This window comes from Pelophylax lessonae (assembly GCF_965119305.1).
Source record: "Pelophylax lessonae genome assembly, chromosome: 5".
Taxonomy (NCBI): domain Eukaryota; kingdom Metazoa; phylum Chordata; class Amphibia; order Anura; family Ranidae; genus Pelophylax; species Pelophylax lessonae.
In genome coordinates this window covers 230,998,716-231,018,368 of record NC_138772.1, presented here as the reverse complement: position 1 = coordinate 231,018,368, position 19,653 = coordinate 230,998,716, and the positions used below count along the sequence as shown (strand labels likewise).

At 47.1% G+C, this 19,653-nt stretch overlaps 1 protein-coding gene across 1 annotated transcript in view; it reads left to right on the top strand.

Moving 5' to 3' along the window:
* TRIP13 (thyroid hormone receptor interactor 13) overlaps positions 1-19,653 on the top strand; it is a 168,443-nt gene that overhangs the window by 400 nt on the left and 148,390 nt on the right. The gene's annotated exons all lie outside the window — the stretch shown is intronic.

Sequence of the window (19,653 nt, the reverse complement as noted above, 5' to 3'; positions counted from 1 at the left end):
TACAGAGCTTCCTCTGAATGGCTGAGGTCGAGTGGCAGGCTGATGATGTCACGATCTCTGCCTCAGCCAGTCAGAGGAAACTTTGTAATCATCCACCAATTGCCCAGCGCCGCTCAGACCAACTCTTTTTTTGTTCCGGGTGTAATACGGGAAGTCTGTTCCACAGCTGGAGCTCAGCCCTGCATACTGTATGTAACTGAAGCTACATACAGTTCATACAGTGCTAGGAGCCAGTGCAGCAAAAAATAGTTTGCTTGGACCAGCTTGGCCCAAATTAACTATATAAAGTAACAGGAAGCATAGAGATCGGCTTTAATGCACGCTTGAATTCATCTCTCAGAATTTCTGGAATTGTGCAATGTTTGGTTAACCATATCACTTACCTATGCACACACCAGAAACACACATTCTTGTAACCATACAGGTCTACATACAATATGTAATAAAGTGCAAATTGATGCAACGCAAAAGTGTGCCGAGTATAGTAACCCATAGCAGCCAATTGGATTTCAGTTTAGTGGTGTCGTTTCAATGAAATATGCATTAAACACTCAGTAAAAATAAAAATGTGGGATATGCTGCGCACATCAACAATTTTTGGTTTACAATTCAATAATGACTAAAATAAAATAAATGAATGAGCTGCCAACACTTGATCCATGAATTAGATAAACAGATCCACTTAGAAATTAAAAACAAAAATATGTGTAGCGCTTGCAATAAATATAAAATAAAAGAACTACACAGTCCTTGTAGACAGACAGTCCATATAACAAATCTGTGTGTTAAGAATCTTCCAGGTAAGATAAATCAAGGTGCTCCTAAGGACACTCCAAACACCGATCACCATGTGCAGGAAGAACCACCACCAAGGTATAAATTGGCCTCTTACCGCAATAATTTGACCCCCATGACAGAGATCAAAACCAGCCTGTTACAACCTCCACTTGCTAGTCCCGTATCAGCTCACTTACTGACCGCTTCCACTTCCACTCAGATGGTAATCACATGCAAAGGAAGGAAACAGCTACCATAGCGTAATACTATTAAACCAGCTTTATTTGGACACTATCTGAAGTGGCAACTCACATTTGGCTGTAATTAATGGGCATATGTGGACCGGAGCGTCCCCGAAGCTTTATTCCTGCCGAGAAAATGGCCGCCGTGTCTCCTCCGTGGACTCACGGAGCGTGACGCACACTGTGTTATGAAGTACTACACATTGATTGTTTGAATGTATGCGAGTGTCCTTCTTACTCAATGGAAGAGGACCTAGCTTACTAAGTTCAAAGGGCATAGAAAAAGTCAAATCTGGGTTTTCAAAGGCACCTGGCAACTAGATTTATATCCTTTGTGGCTACTGAGTAATATATTTAAAAGAACATTTGTGTGCCCAGAGTTCTGCTTTAAGTACCGCTAAGTACATTTATTACCAGAAAAATTAACAGTTAGTGAGATCTGAAAATTTAAAGAATCCTTCCAAAGGAAATCATTCCTTGAAACAAACTTTGTTTGCAATAGTCAAGGCGAGAGATAAGGGAGTGAATGAGTAGCTTGGTGGTTTCAGTTCAGTTCAGGGGTGAATTTTAGAGATGTTACGGAGGTGAAGTCTACAAGCTTTTGACAACCATTGGATTTGGGGCTGAAAGAACAGGTCAAAGTCTAGGATTACACCTAGTACCCTGGCATGAGGGGAGGAATTGATGGTTGCATTACTGATTTTGATAGAAAAGACATGGAGGGGGGGACATGGGCGGGGGGAGGGGGGAATATTACCAACTCAGTTTTAAGGAAATTTAGTTTGAGGAAGTGGTGCGACATCCATGCTGATATGTCAGTAAGTAAGTTAGTAATGCAAGAGGAGACTGAAGGAGTGAGGTGAGGAGTAGACAGATAGATTTGAGTGTCATTGGCGTATAGATGGTATTGGAAGCCATGGGCGATTTTTAAGTGACCAAGGGAGGCGGTGTAGGTAGAGAAGAGAAGGGGTCCAAGAACAGAGCCTTGGGGAACCCCCACAGAAATGGGGAATGGAGAGGAGGAGATAGAGTTGTGGGTAACACTGAAGGAGCATTGTGATAGGTAGGAGGAGAACCAAGATAAAGCAGAATCTTGGAGGCCAAGGGAACAGAGCTTAGTAAGAAGGAGCAGGTGGTCAACAGTATCAAAGGCCGTAGAGAGGTCAAGTATAACAGGAGTACGGAATAGTGGCCATTGGTTTTAGCTGTTAGTAAATCGTTAGTGAGTTTTAGTAAGGCAATTTCTGTGAGGTGCTGCGAGCGAAAGCCAGACTGCAAGGGATCGAGAAGGTTATTTTCACTGATGTAGGAGCTAAGACGGTTGTAGACTAAGTGTTCTAGAAGTTTAGAGGTGAATGGGGAGCAATGAGATGGGTCTTAAGTTTTTCAGGTTGGTGGAGTCAAGTGAGGGCTTTTTAAGTATGAGAGTGAACTGCGCATGTTTTGGAGGGGAGAGGAAGGTGCCACTAAAGAGGGAGAGATTGAAGATGTGAGTGAGGGAGCTAGGGATATAATAAGGAGGTGACCATAGTAGTTGTGAGGGAACAGGATCCAGGGGACAATTGGTTAGGTGGGCATCTGAGAAATTTTTTGAAACCTCTTCAATAGTAGCCAGTTCAAAAGAGGAGAGTGTTGACTGTGCTGTTAGGCAAGGTATGTTGAGTGGGGAAGATGTACGCACAGTGGAGGTGTCCTCGTGTATTGCGTCAATCTTGTCTGTGTGTCTGTGAAGTGATTAGCAATCTCTTGGGCAGCGAGTGAGTTAGTGGGTAGAGGGGGTGGGGGGCAGTGAGTGAGTTAGTAGGGAATGGGGGTGGGGAACGAAGCAGAGAGTTAAAGGTTGAGAAGAGCCGATGGGGACTGGATGTCAAGGTATTATTGAGTGAGACAAAGTAGGCTTGTTTGGAAGCATTGAGGCAGGGATTGGCTGAGGTGGCCAGGTCAGGACAGGGGAGGGATTATGTCATATAGGTGGTCAGTAGCAGAACAGAAAGGAGAAGGGTTGAAGTGACGGGTTCCTACAAGTAATTTTTTGCTGCTTGGAGGGATGGGTAATTGGAGGCAAGGATACAGTGAAACTGAAGAGGTTGTGATCAGAGAGAGGAAAAGGGTTGTTGTTGAGGCTACCAGAAGGGCAGAGATGGGAGAATACAGCATCGAGGACATTACCATTGGATGGAGTGGAAGTGTGTGTCCATTGGGTTAGGTCAAAGGAAGAGTTTAAGTTGAGAATTTGAGCTGTAGCTGGGCTGTTAACATTGACAGGGATGTTGAAGTCGCCAAGAATGATAGTGGGTACCCCTCTAAAACTAAGAGGGGTATATGCTAATGCCAGGAGCCTAGCTAATAAAATGGATGAGTTGGAAATATTGGTACATGAGGAGGACATAGACCTTGTGGGAATAACAGAGACTTGGTTCGACCCCTCACATGACTGGCTGGCCAATATCCAAGGGTATTCGGTGTACCGGAAGGACAGGGTAGGAAAAAGAGGGGGAGGGGTATGTCTCTATGTCAAGAACAATATAAAGGTGATAGAAAGGAGTGACATTACGGATGGGATGAGCATGGATTTAGAATCTGTGTGGGTTGAACTCCATAGGGAAGGAGAAAAGGGGAAAGTAATTGTGGGTTTTTGCTATAGGCCACCTAACCAAGGGGAGGAGGTAGAGCTGGAATTCTTAGCACTAATGAGTAAAGTGGCAAAATTGGGATCAGTCGTCATATTGGGGGACTTCAATTATCCCGACATTGACTGGGACGAGGGGACTGCACACTCACAGAAGGCCGCCTATTCACGGAAACCTTACTGGATAATTACATGTCACAGTTGGTGGATTCTCCGACTAGAGAAAATGCAGTCCTGGATCTATTGATCACTAATGACCCAGACCTAATCTCGCAGGTAGGAGTCCAGGACAATCTGGGCTCTAGCGATCACAGGATGATCACATTTAGTATAAATAACAATATAACAAGGCAAGTGGGGAACATAAGAACCCTAAACTTCAGAAGGGCAAACTTTCCAAAATTGTACTCATTGATGGAAAGGGTAAACTGGGACCAAACCCTGGGATCCCTGACCACAGAGGAAAAATGGGAATGCTTTAGGAACATATTAGGCAAAGGCATCTTGCAGTGCATTCCTATGGGAAATAAATTTAGAAGAGACAAAGCCAAACCTGGCTGGCTAAACCGTAGCGTCAAAAAACTTATTAGGGGAAAAAAATTGGCCTTCAAGAAGTATAAATCAGAGGGCACAGTATCGGCTTTCGAGCAATACAAGGAGGCAAATAAGAAAAGTAAACAAGAAATCAAGATGGCTAAAATCAACTTTGAGAGACAAATAGCGGAGGATAGTAAAAAAAACCCAAAGAAATTCTTTAAATATATCAACAGCAAAAAAACTAGGGCAGAGCATATTGCACACATAATTAACAATGATGGGAGGATGGTCACAGAGGACACTGAAAAAGCAACCGTGCTGAATGCTTTTTTCTCATCAGTCTTTACACAGGAATCGGAGGGGTACACTGACCATGACTGTATGGTTAGTAGTAATACAAAGGACTTGCCACTATGGCTAACAGAGGGTGAAATCAGGGAAAGGCTGGATAAACTCAACACTAAAAAATCACCAGGCCCGGATGGCGTACATCCGAGAGTACTCAAGGAACTCAGTAAGGTTATATCCAGACCACTGTTCCTGATCTTTGCTGACAGTATTAGGACAGGAGATGTACCAGGGGATTGGAAGAAAGCTAACGTGATTCCGATATTCAAAAAGGGCCAGAGGCATATCCCGGGAAATTATAGGCCTGTCAGTTTGACATCAATAGTATGTAAACTTCTGGAGGGGATGATAAGGGACTATATCGTAGAGTTTGCTAAAGACAACAACAACATCAGCAGTAATCAGCACGGGTTTACAAATGGGCGTTCTTGTCAAACCAATCTCTTAACATTTTACGAGGAGGTGAGCTGTGAGCTAGATAGGGGGAGACCAGTGGATGTGGTGTACTTGGATTTCGCTAAGGCGTTTGATACAGTTCCCCACAAGCGCTTAATTTATAAAATAAGATCTGCAGGTATCGACAGCAGGGTTTGCTCTTGGATACGGAATTGGCTTAAAGGGCGTGTCCAAAGAGTGGTAATAAACAGCGCATACTCAGACTGGTCTGAGGTAGTAAGCGGGGTGCCCCAGGGCTCAGTCCTGGGACCAACCTTGTTCAATTTATTCATAAACAACATTGAGGTCAGGATCAGTAGTTCGATATCAGTTTTTGCAGATGACACAAAATTGGCCAGAGCAATAACTGCACAGCATGAAGCAGATATCCTACAGAATGACCTGGACAAAATTACAGAGTGGGCAACGACATGGCAAATGAGGTTTAACGTGGAGAAGTGTAAGGTTTTGCACTTGGGGACTAAAAACATAAAAGCACAATACACGTTAGGAGGGGAACCCTTGGGGGAATCAAAAATGGAGAAGGATCTGGGAGTCTTGGTTGATGATAGATTAGGCAACAGCATGCAATGTCAAGCGGCAGCTGCCAAAGCCAGCAGAATATTGGCATGCATAAAGAAAGGGATATATTCCAGAGATAAGACTATAATCCTTCCACTTTATAAAACTCTGGTCCGACCGCATCTGGAGTATTCTGTCCAGTTCTGGTCGCCAGTCCTCAGGAGGGATGTGTTGGAGCTGGAGAGAGTCCAGAGAAGGGCAACTAAACTAATTAGGGGATTGGAGGACCTTGACTATGAAGAGCGTCTACAATCGCTCGATTTATTCTCCCTGTAGAAGAGACGTCTGAGGGGGGACATGATAGCAATTTATAAATATCTTAATGGGGATCCCAGCTTAGAAAAAAAGCTGTTCATTCGAAGGGATTGCATGAGGACTCGAGGGCATACAATGCGATTAGAGGAGAAGCGTTTTAACCTCAGGCAACGTGGGGGGTTCTTTACTGTTAGGGCTACAAGATTGTGGAATTCTCTACCACAAGAGGTGGTTTCTGCGGGTAGTATGGTGGCTTTCAAAAGACTCTTAGACTTACATCTCAAGGATCAGAACATTCAGGGGTATGTGAGATGATTACAGCCACACACACCTACACAGGTTGAACTGGATGGACTATTGTCTTTATTCAACCTCACCTACTATGTAACTATATGTAAGAAAGTAGGGTAGCCAGGTAACGAAGTCCTTAAAAAAGCATGATACTGTTCCAGAAGGCCGATAAATTGCTGCAATCCTCAGAGAAATGGGAGAAAACAGAGGAATACAGTGCATCTCGAATGAAGAGAGGGAGAGATAGGAAGGACTTGGTAGGTGCTTTGTAGGGATAAATGGAATCCACCACACCTCCTTTCTGTTCATTGGGTCTGGGGGAGTGAGTCCATTGAAGCCCACCATAGGAGAGGGCAGAATGAGAAGCAGAGTCAAACTTTTGAAGCCAGGTTTCAGTTATCGCGAGTGTTAAAGCTATGAGAGATAAAAAGGTCATGCACAGATGTGAGCTTGTTACAGATGGAGTGGGCATTCCAAAGGGCGCATGATATTGGGGGGGCTGGTTTTAGGAAGCAGGGGGACAGAAATTAAATTGAGTGGATTGCGGCTGTTGCCAGAGGAGGAGGGGTGCCGGATATGCGGTTTGCAGTTAGAAAATGGAGGACCAGGATTTGGAGAAATGTCCCCTAAGGCTAGGAGAAGGAGGGTGAGAAAGGTAAGATCGGAGTGGGATGTGTATGAGCGCACATGTCTAACTGCCCTGGTGTTTAGGTTAGTATGTGGGTTAAGCAATTGCAGGAGGTGATGGGTACAGTAGTAGGGAGAGGGTAGGAGTGAGGGTATGCTTTTGGGTAGAGAGGAGGGGTAAAGTAAGGATAATTTGAGGATAGAAGACACCAATGTGAGAAGGAAGAGTAGAAGGACCATATTTGTGGATAAAGAGTGGGAATCTGACTTCAAATAAATTTAAATGTCGAATGCTGGTTTGCTTCTTTCCAGATTGGAGCAGAGTTCTTGTTGTATCTTCATACAGCTTTAGTTATCCTGCTGTAGTTAAACTGCGGTGGTGAACTGTGCAGCACTCGTGACTGAGACTCTCAAGAATGAGACATGGTGTCTACGCCTCCCCATAGGCCGCTTTAAATTTATAGGGAGATTGAGTAGGCAAGCATTTGTCAATTTATCAATAAAGGATCTGATTTGAGACACATTAATATGGGAGGGGAGATTGATAATAACAGACCAGACACAGGCAAGGGTCGTAAAAAGGTAATCGAGTCTCTTGATCACTCAAGCCAAAAGGAGTTGAGAATTAATCACCAGTTATGTTGCTAATGCAGTGCATTTGGTATAGAGCTAGCATTAAATATAAAAGTTTAAAGATATGGCAGCAAAAGACATTTACCAAGAATGAAAGAGCAGTGTCTTAGTCAGGCAGAGCAGGGAGTACATATGGATAGCAGAAGACATTTGCTTTTTTACAGGTAGAGAAGACATGATCAGAGTTGATAGCTGTGGTGGTGAAACTGTGCAACATTTGTGATCGAGACACTCAAGGATGAGACATGGTGTCTGCACCTTGCCCCTGTCATTGCAATCTAGGAGAGTCTGAGTCCAGGAGGGGGTGGAGACAAGACCAATCGCCCTGCAAAAGGAGACTGTAAAGGAAAATAGGCGCCACTTTAAGTGCAGTCCTTAGCACTGAAGGCTGCTCTATTGCAAGTAAGAAGAGAACTTGAGGGAAACTGTAAAGGAAAACAGGCGCCACTCTAAGTGCAGTCCTTAGCACTGAAGGCTGCTCTGATGCAAGTAAGAAGGGAGCTGCAGAAACTAGTGGTGACCATGAGTTTTACCAGCCGTTGTTTTAACCCCTTAGAGTGGAAACTGTTGGCCCCTTCCTGTTTTCTTGCACCAGTATATATACATGTTGTTAACCCTGCAAAAGGAGAGCAACAGTGACTTGTCTTTATTACAGGAAGCTCCAGCACAGGGGAAAACTTTTATATTGAATTACTACACAGATCTGGAAGAAGTACATGAAGGTTCAAGTCAAAATACATGTGTTTTATATTTAACCACTTCAGCACCTGCGATGTATCAGTACGTCGCTGAAGTTTGAGTAGTTAAACTCAAAATGCATGATGCACCTGCAGGCATCATCCTGGTACCATTTCTTTAGCTGGCGATTGGCTCTCTTGTAAAAGCAATTCTAGTGGCTAACTTACTTTCTGCAGCTCTTCTGGGATCTCTTGTCCCACCAGGAGTCCAGATCAACCAGCCAGCGCTTCCGCCGACTGATCATAGAGCCCAGCAAAGACCACCGATCTTGGTGTAATCAAATGCTTTTGAGGGCAGAGGAGGGATTTGGGGCCTCTAGACCCCAGGTCTCTCCATAAAGAGTACATGCCTATTGCTGTCAAAAGGGATGTTTTCATCCCTTGTGAAGGCAATAAGTGATTAAAAAACAATTTAAAGCAACGGTGTAATTGACGGACACAGCTCCTGATTATTCCTAACCATTGGGTTATACTGCCCTATACAGGAGTAGGACACTAGGCAGGAAAAAGTCTGACTACGCATATGGGCACTCCCAGTGGGTGTACACCCACTCTCAGCTATAGGCACTCAGTTTTTTTTTTTCTGCCTCCTCAGGAGTAAGGACCTAGTTCCTTGCTGGGATCTCTGGTCCTGGCAATTCTTTTTTTCTTTTTAAATGAAATTTTTTCCTATCTTTGTTGTTTTGTTCCTGTGAGAATCTACAATCAACTGCTGGACTGGGCGACGGACTGGATAATCTAGATCCAGAGGGTCCCCCCAGTCTGGCCAGCAAATGCCCGCAGACCTCAGCTCCGCGCTAGGCCTGCGAGTTGCAGCGTTTCTCCTGGCTGACAGCACCCACATTACGATGGAGCGGTGGTCTCTCCGGAGCGCTGCCCACCCTGCTCCTGGTATGGTAAGTAGCTGTTCGCCCCCCTCTACTCCTGGAGGGTTTTGGGGTGGACGTGGGCCCCTCCCTGGGACAGTGGGACCCTCGGGTTCTCCTCCTTCCCCCCCAGCCCCTCTAAAATTTTAGTGGTCACTGTGGGTCTTTCGGCCCCCCCCTGGGTGAGGTTATGAGCTGGCTGTTGCCATATGCTCTTAAGGGGGGTTGGTTGGAGTTGCTGCTGACTGGGTGCGCAATGGGGGGGTTTTCCTGGTGCGCAATGGGGGGGTTAAGCAGGGTTCCCTGCTACCCTGGGGGTTGGTAACTGGGGCAGGGATGTCCTCTGGGCTCCCTGCGGCAGTTGTGCTTGGGGAGTGGATAGTTTAGCGTCCACGGGTAGGCGCCTCACACAGCCAGATCAGGCCAAAAATTTAGGCTGCGGCTTTGCGGCCTACTAGCCGGAAACTATGTGAGGCGGCCCCTGTGAAGGTGGTTGATGTCACTGCCTCACAGTTGGGCATCCGCCCTCCCCTCCGCTGCTCCTGATTAATTGGTTTCGCTGGGGCTCGCGTCCAAACGGCTGGACGCCCACAAAAATTTAGGCCGTGGCTTACGGCCTACTAGGCCATGCGACCGAGTTGGGTACCTCTGTTGGGGGGGTGGGCCCAGTGCATTTAGCTAAAGCCTCCAGTCATCCTTTTGGCATCTGCCTTTAGGATCTGTGCACTTGCGGCTGGGCCTCCACAAAAATTTAGGCCACGGCTTGTGGCCTGCTAGGCCATATGGTCAGCTTGGCGCCTCCCTTGGAAGGGGTGGCGCTGTGGGGCGCTTCATTTTTTTAATTATCGCTTTACCACCATTATTGTATTTTCTCAAATCTACTTCTATTACCCCTTCTATAAAATATTTTTTCTCTTGCTATTATATTATTCCTTTTCTGCCATTCCATAACTGAGGGAGGTTTAGATTTTATCAAGTTCGACGTAATTCCCTTTCTAGTCTGATATAGACATCTCAACACTGCAATTCTTTGGGCTTTAGTCCCACATCCTGCCCTAAATATTCCAGTACACAAAGGACTGGGTCCATCTGTAAATGTAATTTATACACCATATTTATTTTATCTAATACCCCTTCCCAGTATATATATAACTTGAGGCATCTCCATAGCATATGGATCAGTTCCCCCCCCTGTGGCCCTACATCTAGGGCAGGATGCATCTGGCTGTTTCGCCCAAATTGAAACAATCTTTTGGGTGTATAGAACTGTTCTAGAATGATCTATTAATGATATAAAGCTGTGTGAGCCTTTGAGCTGCTGATAAGAACAACAAATCTATGGAAGAAACCATTTCCTTCCACTGGACATCTGTTACTTTACCCACATCTTCTTCCCACTTAACCTTACTAGTAGACTGAGAGTCCTTTTCCTAAACTTTTAAGTAAATATTTCTATACAGTTTCAATATCATCCCTTTCAAAGAAGTAGACTCAATCAACATTTTTAACAAAGGGACTCTATTCCATTATAACTTCCTCACTTTAAATTGTATTGTCAATGCATGTCTTAATTGTAGGTATTGGTAAAAATAACTATTCAACAGGCCAAATTCCACTCTCAAATCCTGAAATGTCTTCAATTCTTCCGCCCGATATGGATGTGACAATCTAGCCATTCCCCTCTTTTTCCAGTTGGGAAAGTACTCTAGCCTTTCAAGCTCTGGTAAATTTTTATTATCCCATATGGGAGTATATTCTGTATATCCAAAGTATTGAAATACTGTTCTTGTTATGTTCCATACCTTTACCGATAGTTTTGCTGAAGGAGACACTGGCTCTCTTTCCCAGTGAGTTGGCAACTAAAGCCTCAATAAAAGATGTATGTGGGTTACAGGCCAACAATGCTTGTGAGCTATAGGTAGTAGCATCATTACCTATCCTCTTCCCCCCCCCCCCATCTGTTGAAGCTGGGCTGCCAAGAAATAACTCCAGGGGTGAAAAACTTCTATACCCCCCTATCTCTCTGCAGCTGCAGCCTTCGAGCTTGTCCTTTCCTCCATATCAGGTTCCTAAAGAGACTTTCCAATTTCCCAAACCCCAAACCATATTCCTGGAATCCATATTGGTGAGTTTATATATATATATATATATCAACTGAGGCAACCACACCATTTTTATCAAGCTACAACGACCCACTACTGATAGGGGGAGTCTATCCGGGAGAAGAATAGATTTATCCCAGTTAATGGAGAGGCCCAAAATTCCTCCAAATCTCTCTATAATGGCTATTGCTGCACTCAACGAATGATTTACATCACCCAGAAATCAAAGGATATCATCTGCATACAGCGCACTTTTTTCCTCAATCTCCCCTCTCCTAAAGCCTCTGACCGCTTTCGCCAATTCTCATGGCTATGGCCATTGTTTCCACCGCCAGGGCGAAAAGCAATAGGGATAACAGACATCCCTGTCTTGTACCCCGGGACAGTGGAAAACACTCCAAAGTTTTTTCATTAATCTTTACTTTCGCCCTTGGATTAGTATATCATAATTCCACCCATTCTATTAAGCTAGGGCCTATATTAAAAGCCACCAGCACCTCCCACAAGTATTGCCACTTAACGCTGTCAAATGCTTTGACAGCATCGAGGGACAGCACAACTCTTGACCCCCATCTCCTCAGTTGGTATTTTCAAATTTAAGAACAGTCTCCTTATCTACCCGGCAAAAATTCACATTGATCCGAGTGGACTATAGTATGAATTATTTTACTAAGCCTATTCGCTAAAACTTTTGCCAACAATTTAACATCTGTACATAGCAAGGAGATAGGCCTATAAGATGCAGATGGAAGGGGGTCTTTCCCTTCTTTTGGAATTGCAATAATCGTTGCGTCTGTAATAGATGCTGGGAGTCTATCCTTTTCCATTGCCTCATTCAACACTTGCAATAACTCTGGGATCAGTACCTTCCTATATTCCCTATAGATTTCATTTGGCAATCCATCTGGCGTTCTTTAAGTCCAGATTAATTAATTACTGCCTCTTGTAATTCCTCAATAGTAATAGGCAATTCCAAAAGCGCCTTATCTTCGTCTGAGAGGTGTGGAATAGCTAAACCGCCAAAGAAATCGGACATTTTTTCCTCCAATTTACCAAATTTGGATTTATACAATTCAGAGTAATACCCCTAAAAACACCCAACATTTCCATCAGACACATGGTCACCCCCCCAGTCCCAATAGACACCAGAGCATTTGCTGTGGGGTCCTGAGACTTTGTCAGGAGGGCCAACATGTGCCCCGTGTTTTCCCCTTCCTTATAATGGGCCTGCTTCAAAAATAATTTTCTATTTCTCTTACGTCCTCCGACAGTCGCCGCCCCTTCTTAATCTTCACCAATGGGTATTGACCTTTGCTCCGCAGGAGTAGCTAGGCAACAAGATTTAATACAAAAGCTTTTAGCATAATCACACCCCTAGGGGGCGGTCCTCTCAGTCAATACCTCCCTGCTTCCAGCATCCCCAACTCAGTTTGAATTTGCCTAGCTTAGGAGTAGCTTGCTGTTCCTGTGCTGGGGCTTTTCAGTCTCAGCCTTCTATCCCTTTTTTGGTTTTATTTCAAGTATTTTTCTCTTTCTTTTGCTTAGCTGTTATTTTATCAGCCTTAGTTTAGATTTCTTCAGATGAAGATGATTGTGCTGAGCTGGGTCTCGGACTGGCCGCCCTGGATCCCAGGGCTGAGGGCCAGGAGGTTCCCCAGCCTGCCATCGAGCGTTCAGCTTAGGTTTTGCCCTGGCATATTGAACGACCCATCCCTGTTCGCTGCAGGGATGCTGCCTGTGAGGTGGCTACCTCACTGGACGCCATTTTTGCGGTTTCGCACCACAGTCCACTGCGTCCTGGCTGCGACACTCCCTGTCATCAGAATAGCGGTTTGTTCGCTGGAGACGGCTCCCCACGCCATCCGGTAAGGTAAGCAACTTTCTATGTGGGGACCTGTCTGTATGGGTGTCGGTCTGTGACTGTGTGACCCCCATGTCTGTGTAAGTGCGGGCTCCCTGTCAGTTCCCTGTGTGGAATAGCTGCCTTTCTGTGGGCTGCGGGGGGGGGGGGGCTCTCCCATTCTGCTGTGTGTAATGTATGGGACAGACTGGGCTCAGACATGCTGTGCGGCGGCCGCTGATGCGGCCCGCCATTTTTTTCGGTTGAAATGTGGTGACCGGCCCTGTCTAGTACAGCGCTGTGTTTGGCGCCAACCGCCGCCATCTTGGCGGCGAACGATCGTGCAAGCACATGTCGGCGCCATTTTCTTGTGGCCTCAGTCCCTCAGCCGAGCGGCCATGTTTGCGGAGCCTTCATAGGCTATATAGGTCGGTCAGTCATTGCATCACTTCCTCTTTCACTGGGACATCGATCGGTGGCAGCAGCCTGTGTGGTCTCTCCAGGTTTTTTTTTACCTTCCTTATCCTGTATTTCCTTGCTCAGTGCTCATTATCCCTGCGGGGTCGGTGCATTCAGTAGTGTGCGGTGGGCTGCGCTCGCCGCGGTGTTAAAGGGGCAGTTCCTTTACTTCAGTTTATACTGGGGCATGGATTCTCAGGATTGCAAGTTTCCCCCCGCCCTGGTGGGGGGCCAAGGGGCTGCTGCACCCCCCGAGGGGGCTGATCTGGCTGCTGTTGTGGCAAACTTGGCTTCTCAGGTGCAGATGCTGATGGCTGATCGATCCGCAAAAAGGGCCAGGTTATCCATTTCCTCTGATTCAGAGGGCGATGTGGCTGCTGTGACTGGCGTGCCCTTCTCAGGGTCTCGCTCATCTCTGGACCTTATGGGGTCTGAGGGGGAGGCTGAGGTAGAAGGGGTTGATACTTCTCCCCCCGGCTCGCCTGAAGAGGTTGCACTCATGGATGAGTTGAATACTTCTATGAAAGAAACACTGCATCTGCAGGATGAACCAAGTCCTCCTGCTCTGATGTCCTCTCATGGGACGCAAAGGAAACGCAAATCGGCGCAGGTTTTTCCCTGCCCTGCGGAATTTCATCACGCTGTTGATGAGCAATGGCGCAATTTAAAGAAGCCCTTTACTGTGCCTAATAGGTTCAAACTACGTTATCCATTTGCGCCCTCCACCGACGAGCGTTGGTGTGTGCCGCCTCAGGTGGATCATGCGGTGGCCGTTTTGTATAAGTCTACTGCGATTCCTGCTTAGGATACCCCGGTGTTCCGGGACCCTATGGACAGGAGGCTGGAGTCTCTTGCCCGTCATGCCTATATGGTTGCTGGTTCTATGCTGAAGCCTATTTTTGCTTCCATTATGGCGGCCCAAGCTATTGCGGATTGGACGCAGGTGCTCCGGCGCACCCTGGTGGCTGATTCGGCTCCGCCGACCACATTGGCTATGGTGGATCAAATTCATCAAGGTGTCATGTATTTGTGTGATGCGGACTTGGTCCCCTTGGTGGCGCGCCTGTCCAGTGTAGCGGTGTTGAACCGTCGCCTGATATGGCTGAAGAGTTGGTCGGTTGACCAAACTTCTCGCAAGACGCTGGCTAATTTTCCCTACGCGGGATCTCGCCTTTTTGGTGGGGCTTTGGATACTCTGATTAAGGGAGTTTCCGGGGGTAAGAGCACTCTCTTACCCCACACTCACAAGAATAAGTCTTTTCGCGGTAAAAGGAATTCCTCGTTTAGGCTCGCTCAGGGGTCCTTTCATGCCTTTCGGTCGCAATCCAAAGGCAAGCCTTTCAAAGGTCAAGGCTCCCAGAAGAAGCCGTGGGCGGGTAAGCAGAAGTCCGGCCAGTCTGGTTCCGCTTCCCACGCCAATTCAGCCTGAAGGGGCGCCCTCACCCGCTTCTGGGGTGGGGGGACGTTTGCGCGGTTTTCTACAACCCTGGTTGGCCCCCATTCGGGACAAATCCCAGGAAATCGTTCGATCTGGTTACAAGATCGAGTTTCTCTCTCGGCCGGCGGGCAGATTTTTTCCCTCAAATCTTCAGCTGTCTCCGGAGCGCTTGCAGGATCTGCACCTGGCGGTGCGGGCCCAAGGAGTAGTGGTTCCGGTGCCTCATCGGGACAGATTTCGGGGGTTTTACTCCAATCTGTTCACTGTGCCCAGAAAGGAGGGCAAGGTGCGTCCGATTCTGGACTTAAAAGCTCTGAACCGCTTTGTCCGGGTTCGCAAGTTCCGCATGGAATCCCTGCGCTCGGTGGTGGCTGCCCTGGTTCTGGGGGAATTCTTGGCCTCCATCGATTTGAAGGATGCGTACCTTCACATTCCCATTTTCGAGGGTCACCAGAAGTACCTTCGATTCGCCATTGCGGAGGATCACTACCAATTTGTGGCGTTACCTTTCGGTCTCGCTTCGGCTCCGTGGGTTTTCACCAAGGTGCTAGCGCCGGTCTTGGCTCTATTGCGAGCTCAGGGCATCTCTGTCTTTGGGTATCTGGACGATATCCTACTTCGGTCTGCTGCCAGTCAGGACCTGGTGACCGACCTGTCCACCACGATGCGGACTCTGCAGGAGTTCGGTTGGACGATAAACATTCCAAAATCGACTCTGTGTCAGTCGGTTTGTCTTCCCTACCTGGGGATGATTCTGGACTCTGTTCAAGCGAAGGTCTTCCTGCCGGAAGCCAAGCTCAGGACGCTTCAGGACGAGGTCCGGTCCCTCAGGGACGATCGATACTCGTCTCTCCGGACATGCATGAGATGTCTGGGATTGATGGTCTCGGCTTTCGAGGCGATTCCCTTTGCCCAGTTTCACACGCGGGGTCTTCAAGCAGGGATTCTGGCCGAGTGGGACCGCAATCTCTGGATCTACGGATCTCATTGAGCCATCACACCAGAAGGGATCTTCTGTGGTGGCTCCGGTCCCCGGCGGTGTCGGGGGGGCAAGTCTTTTCGTCCATTTTTGTGGACGGTGATCACCACGGATGCCAGCTTGTCGGGCTGGGGTGGTGTCCTGGGCGTTCTGTCCGCCCAGGGAACTTGGTCGGAGGAGGAGTCTTCTCTTCCGATCAACATTCTGGAATTGAGGGCGATAAAGCTTTGCCTTCTGCTATGGTCGGAACGGCTTCAGGGCCGTCCGGTTCGGGTTCAGACGGACAATGCCACGGCAGTGGCCTACATCAACCATCAAGGGGGCACCAGGAGTGCCCGAGCGGCTCGGGAAGTGGCCGACATTCTGTCGTGGGCCGAGACGCACGTCCCGGCGATATCGGCAGTTCACATTCCGGGGGTGGAGAACTGGCAGGCGGACTATCTGAGTCGCCAGACCCTGGACCAGGGAGAATGGTCCCTTCACCCGGATGTCTTCCAGATGTGCGCGAAGTGGGGTCCTCCAGACGTGGACCTGTTCGCGTCTCGTCTAAACAACAAGGTGGAAAGGTTCGTGGCAAGGACGCGCGATCCCCGGGCGGACGCGCTGGTGGCGCCCTGGCATCAGTATCGTCTGATGTATGCCTTTCCCCCGATTCAGCTGTTGTCCAGGTTCCTTCGCAGGCTAACCTCGGAACCACACACAGTGATTCTTCGAGACGACCTCCTGTCTCAGGGGCCGATATTCCATCCTGCTTTACAGTCGCTGGCTTTGACGGCCTGGCTGTTGAAAACCAGGTCCTGAAGGATAGGGGTCTCTCCCCTGAGGTCATTCCCACCTTGATTAAGGCTAGAAAAGCCTCTTCCGGTAAAATTTACTACCGTACTTGGAAAGCGTACTTTGTCTGGTGTGAGTCTCGGGGGCATTCCCCCCGCTCATACTCGGTGTCGAGAGTGTTGGCTTTCCTCCAAACTGGCGTGGATCAGCGTTTGGCGCTGGCCACGATTAAGGGTCAGATTTCTGCGCTGGCTATTCTTTTCCAACGCCCGGTGGCGTCTAATTCGTTGATTCGCACTTTTGTTCAGGGGGTGCGACATTTGGTTCCTCCTAGGAGGGAACCTTTACCTCCATGGGACTTGAACCTTGTTCTGTCCGTGTTACAACAGGCTCCTTTTGAAAAGATCAGGGAGATCTCGTTGTCTCTGTTGTCCAGGAAGGTTGCCTTTTTGGTGGCGATCACTTCGGCTCGCAGGGTGTCGGAGCTGGCGGCTTTGTCCTGCAGCTCTCCCTACTTGGTGATTCACTTGGATAATGTGGTCTTACGACCTAACCCTTCCTTTCTTCCGAAGAGGATCTCGGAGTTTCACCTTAATGAGGACATTGTCTTGCCTTCGCTTTGCGCGAAGCCTAAGCATCCAAAGGAAGTTGCCTTGCGTTCCTTGGATGTTGTTCGGGCGATCAGGGTTTACCTGTCGTCGACTAAATCCTTTCGCAAGTCGGATTCCCTATTCGTCCTTCCTGAGGGACCTCGGAAGGGCATGGCGGCGTCGGCTGCGACCATCGCCAAATGGATCAGACAGACCATTGAGCAGGCCTATGCTTTGAGGGGGAAGGTTCCTCCCTTTCCTGTGAAGGCGCACTCTACCAGATCTCGGAGTACGTCTTGGGCCTGTCATCATCGGGCTTCTGTGGCCCAGGTGTGTAAGGCGGCGACTTGGTCGTCCGTTCACACCTTCTCCAAATTTTACAAAGTGGATGTTCAGGCATCGGCTGATGCTTCCTTTGGCCGTAAAGTTCTCAGTGCGGCGGTGCCTTAGGGACCCTTGTTTTGGGCCCTTGGCTGTGGGGGTGTCTTACCCCTGGGTTACTTGTTCTTTCCTGGGTTGTTGCTCCTGTTGAGCACGTTTTCCTGTTGCCAGGTTGGTTCTCTTACCTTGGTAAGGTTCCTTTCTCTGATGTGGGTACTGCGTTGCTTTATGCGCGGCTGCGTTTCCCACCCCTCATGTCTACACTGCTTTGGGACGTCCCATTGGTGAAGATTATGAAGGGGCGGCGACTCTCGGAGGACGTAAGAGAAAACTGAATTTTTGTAAAATCTTACCGTAAAATTCCTTTCTCTGAGTCCTCCGACAGTCGCTGCCCCCGCCCCTCTTTTGAGGTTTGTTTATGTACTCTACTGCTATGCTACCAAACTGAGTTGAGGATGCTGGAAGCAGGGAGGTATTGACTGAGGGGACCGCCCCTTAGGGGTGTGATTATGCTAAAAGCTTTTGTATTAACAAATCTTGTTGCCTAGCTACTCCTGCGGAGCAAAGGTCAATACCCATTGGTGAAGATTATGAAGGGGCGGCGACTGTCGGAGGACTCAGAGAAAGGAATTTTATGGTAAGATTTTACAAAAATTCAGTTTTTCTGCTTTCTTTAACAATATTGTTAGATAGATCTGTTGTGCCTCAGACCATGACTCCATCATTCACTTTTACTCAAAAGTAAAAATGAAAGCGTTCTACATACGATATGTTTTTGTCAACCACCGTGTACAAGTAAAAACCTCAGACTATATTCCCTTTGCTCATACCCTCTATTTTTTATACAATATTCTTAATCTTATTAAATGATTTACCCGATCTCTCTTTATATTTAAATTCTTCTGTGTCTTTTCCATATCAAATATCTGTGTTTGTTTTTTTTCCCCCTATTCTAAGACCCCCCTCCCCAACCCCCCAGTTCCCACTCTCCACCCCCCCAAAAAAAAAAACACCAAAATTAATTGTGGCCCCCCTTGCATTTCCTGTGCGAAAAAACCTAGATTTTACCTACTACAAATACTCCTGTGATAATCTAAACAATCACAACACTCCAAATAGGCACATCTTTGAACCTGTGACTCCATTCAAAACCTATAGCTCCTATTTTAACGTGGTAGTGAGAAAAAAAGGAAATTAAAAAATAAAAAAATATTTTTTTCCTTCTATAACTCTACCAGTATTCATATATTCCACTCATTTCTCTCCAACCAAGATGCGGCTGCAGCCGGTGTGTCCAAAAAAAGAGCTATTCCATCTGCCACAACTCTGTCGTGCCGGGTATTGAATGGCATATTGCACATTTAACTGCCTCAGGTGCCTCCTGATACCTATATATATTTCACTCTTTCTCTGCACTTCCACTGAGAAGTTTGGGGAAATTTGATTTTCACCCCCCATTAAGTCTTATGTCCTTCATCTCTCTTGCTTTTCAAAGTATTGTTTCTCTGTCCTTTAAAAAAAAAAAAAAAAAAGTGAGTTTCATAAGCACAGGCCTAGGCATCCCACCCGAAGGGGGGGGGTTCTCAATGGGACTCTATGTGCTCTTTCAATTACAAACAGGGGTAAGAGCTCTTTTCATAAAATTTCTGGAATACATTTTTCAAAAAAGTCTTTCATGTTGCTTTCTTAACTTCTCTCCGGTAGGCCCACTATCCGAGCATTGTTTCTCCTTAGCCGGTTTTCTAGGTCTTCTAAACTATCGTTTTGTTTTTCGACCATACCCTTCGAAAGCTAAATTTCCTGTTTCATAGGTATAACTGCATCTTCAATCCCACTTACTTTGTCCTCCAATTCTGTAGTGCGCTCACACACTTTTTGTAAATCATGAATTACTGATATAATTTCTTCTAGAATACCCTTCAATTGGTCTGCCATTTCTGTTAAGGCTGATTTACATCCATTAAGTGCTGACAATACCTCTCTCAAAGATGGTTCCTCTGTCAGTGAGACTTCCAGGCCTGAGAGGTTGTGTAATCCTGCTGTAGTTGGGGTGCAAGGTACGGATACTGCCTTAGGGGGTCTGCTGCGTGGGCTAGATCCCCTCATACTTGAGAAATGTGGTGGAGATCAA